Consider the following 3629-nt stretch of genomic DNA (forward strand, 5'->3'; position numbering starts at 1 on the left):
AAGTGAGTCTCCTGCCTCCACCTCCCAAGTAGCTGGGACCACAGGTGCCTGCCACAACACCTGGCTATTTTTGGGTTGCAGCCATCATTGTTGTTTGACGGGCCCAGGCTGGATTCGAACCCGCCATCTTAGGTGTATGTGGCTGACGCCTTAGCCACTTGAGCCATAGGCACCGAGCCGGCCCATGCATTCTTAACATTCTCCTTAAGTTTGTGTGTCATTAAGGCTTCAATAGTTCCACATGAAGCTTATGCTAGTGTGGGAATTTTACCCACATACCTGAACAAGGTAATACCACCCCACCCCCGTAAAGCTTCTGACTAAGACTAAAAGTGACTTCTACTTGCAACTCTTGAAAGAGGTCACAGAGCCTGGAGAACATCGTCCCTGTTCAGCTCTAAGCAACTGCAGAAGACAAACCTTAAGCCCCAAACCACAAAGATGTTCGGTCTCCATGTCTCTCAGGGGAAACATTAGGCAGGAACCAATTCTGCAGGTACCAGATATAGGTCAGGAAGGCACTTTAGGCATGGGGGTACCACTCAAGGGAAAGGGCTGCAGGAAAATTCAGAACACTTGTTAATCACATTTATCAATCATCTGGTAACATTTTACACCTCCTGAAAGCCCTCCCCTGGATAAGGCAAAAAAAGAAAGGAAACTACCTGGGAGTTTCTTTTGTTTGTTTTTGAGACAGAGTCTCAAGTTGTTTCCCTGGGTAGAGTACTCTGGCATCACAGCTCACAGCAACCTCAAACATTTTTTTTTTGAGACAGAGTCCCACTATGTCACCCTCAGTAGAGAGCTGTGGTGTCACAGCTCATAGCAATCTCAAACTCTTGGGCTCAAGCAATCCTCTTGCCTTGACCTCCCAAGTAGCTGGAACTACAGGCGCCCACCACAGTGCCTGGCTGTTGTTTGGTTACAGGTGTCATTGTTGTTTTAGTTGGCCGGCCAGGTTCTAACCTACCAGCCTTGGTGTATGTAGCTGACACCCTACCCACTGAGCTATGGGCGCCACCTACCTGGGAGTTTTTAACATCTTTCTCCACTCGTGGAGATTGACTTGCTCCCTAGAAAGCATTTTTGCTTTGTATTTATTTCCTACAATAAAACCTATTTGTGTTGGTGGCGCCTATAGCTCAGTCAGTAGTGCGCCGGCTACATACACTGAGGCTGGAGGGTTCAAACCCTGCCCAGGCCTGCTAAACAACAATGACAACTGCAACAACAACAAAAAATAGCCAGGCTTTGTGGTGGGCACTTGTAGTCCCAGCTACTTGGGAGACTGAGGTAAGAGAATCTCTTAAGCCAGTGGTTCTCAACCTTCCTAATGCCTAATGAACCTTTAATACAGTAAAAAGGGGTTGCGACCCACAGGTTGAGAACCACTGGCTTAAGCCCAAGAGTTTGAGGTTGCTGTGAGCTGTGACGCCAGAGCACTCTACCCAGGGCCACAGCTTGAGACTCTGCCTCGGAAAAAAAAAGAAAGCTATTTGTGTGGAACTGCTTTCTGTCTGTTATCACTCTGTTGCACCAGCTTTGCTTGAGATTCTTCCAAGCAAGGAGCCAAATAACTTATATCTGCCCCCTAACTTGCTCTCCTCCAACCTCCTCGCGTGAACTCATCCCTTGAGGCCTAGATTAAGATGCTCCTCCCACAAGTCAGGTGTAGTCCTCCCTCAGGGCCTTGGCATGGGCTGTACTGCCTACCCAGAATGCCCTTCCTGTGGAAGTCCACACTAAGGACTCTCCCAGCAACTTCATCCCTCTTCCTGCCCTGAGTTTTTGTATAGTACTTACCACCTTCTATCAGACAATATCATATTTGCTAGATATGATGTTTACTATCTCCTCTACCTGGCTGCCAGCCCCTGGATAGGTACTTAATAAATATTTTTAAAATAAATAGTTAAATGCCAAGAGTGTGGGGGTGAGTCAGTGTGGTAACACCAGAGACTGGGGCTGGTCCCTACGCACACTGATGGTGGCTTGGCCTGGGGTGGGACTGTGGACTGGGGAGGAGTTGCAAGGACCCAATGACAAGGAGCCCAAGCTCAGAGAGGGGCTGGGACTCCCAGGCCTAGCATTCTTCCTGACTGCAGGGTCTAGTGGGTGCCTGGAGAGGAGTTGCCTTCTTGCTTCTCCTGCTGCTGGACATGGAGTGGCAAGTCCTGCCTCCTTCCCACTCTCAGCCACAAGCCCCAGGGCTCTGGCAACCTGCCCGGCCTGACATCTTCCTAGGGTGAACATAAAAGGTTCCCCTTCATATGGAACATGAATCTGCCCTTGGGACAGACTGCAGCCTGACACAGCCACCTCCCAAGTTGCCTCAGGACAGACAGCTACCTTGTCCACTTGCAGCGAGGTGGCCATCGGGACTGGTGTGGGGGCACAGAGGACCCCAGTGTGTGGGGCATCTTGACATCGGGTAGAGAAGGCTGGGCTCAGCTTTCCACTGTCAGATGAAACTAAGCAGGCCCAACCCACACACACTGCTAAGTGCCTACTGTGTACAGGGTATCTCCACACACATCTTCACCTAATAGCTCTGACGTCCAGGTAGGTGGAGGGCACCTCACATTCCCACTATCAATAGCCAAAGTGATATCAGGCTCAAAACTGCTATGGAGGATCCTAGGAGGATCCCCAAAGGCCTGCCTCCTGCCTCCACTTCCCTGGTGGGGGTGTTCTCCCTGCCCTTTTTGAGCCCTGCTTCTTTGTATGTGTTGTCTTTCTGCCTCTCTACAATGCCCTCCCCCTCCCTACTTGTTGTTGGAGCAGGCTAAGGATGGGGGCTAGGGAGGTGGACCGGGAAAAACCAGCACCAAGCAGCACCTAACCCCAGCCTGGCTCCAGCCCCAGAAATAGCCCAAGGCTGCCTCGGGACTGGGAAGACTCTGTCTCCTCTGAGCTGATAGACTAAAAAGCCAGGGGACAGCTGGACAGAGGAACAGGCAGCCCTGTGGGGCTATATGGTGGGTATCTGTGGAAAGGAGGTGGCAGATTCTGGGTCTTCTTGGTACCCCAACCTAAGGCCCACTAGACTTACAGGAGACTCCAGGTCCCCATATCTTAGGGTTAGCAGTTGTTGGCACCCTTGGGTGTTTCTTCCTGTTTTCCTTGTCTTGTAAGTATGGCCTCAGCATCCTCATATGGAGACCAGGGAAAGAAAATGACTGGGATCCCTGAGAGTCCCAGAATCGTCCCCACACACAATTGAAGGGTCTTTTGTCTAGGGCCCACAAGGGACAAAGCAGGGGTTCTTGTAGCCTTTAAAAAACACTCTTTTATCATGAAACTCTTCAAATCTACCGAAAGGAAAAGAGACTGGCACTGGCAAGAGGACGACCCATATCTTGGAGGCGCAAGCCCTCCTCGCGCTGTGCTCTCAGGACCGAGGTGAAAATTTGAGGCGCAAGAGACAGCCACTGCCCGCAGCTGGGCTCGGTGACCTTGGACACGTCCTTACTCTGCGCTGGCCTCAGTTTACCCTCTTGGGAAGAGGCTTGCGCAGGTCTCCAAGGCTTCAAGCCGCATGACCTTGGGATGCCCCAAACCTAGCAGCCCTAGCTTCTTCCGCGCTAGGCCCAAGCTGGGTGCGCGGGAAGGGGGCATAAGCAGAGGCG

This window comes from Otolemur garnettii, unplaced genomic scaffold, assembly GCF_000181295.1.
Source record: "Otolemur garnettii isolate 467f Iridium unplaced genomic scaffold, OtoGar3 scaffold00029, whole genome shotgun sequence".
NCBI classification, from domain to species: domain Eukaryota; kingdom Metazoa; phylum Chordata; class Mammalia; order Primates; family Galagidae; genus Otolemur; species Otolemur garnettii.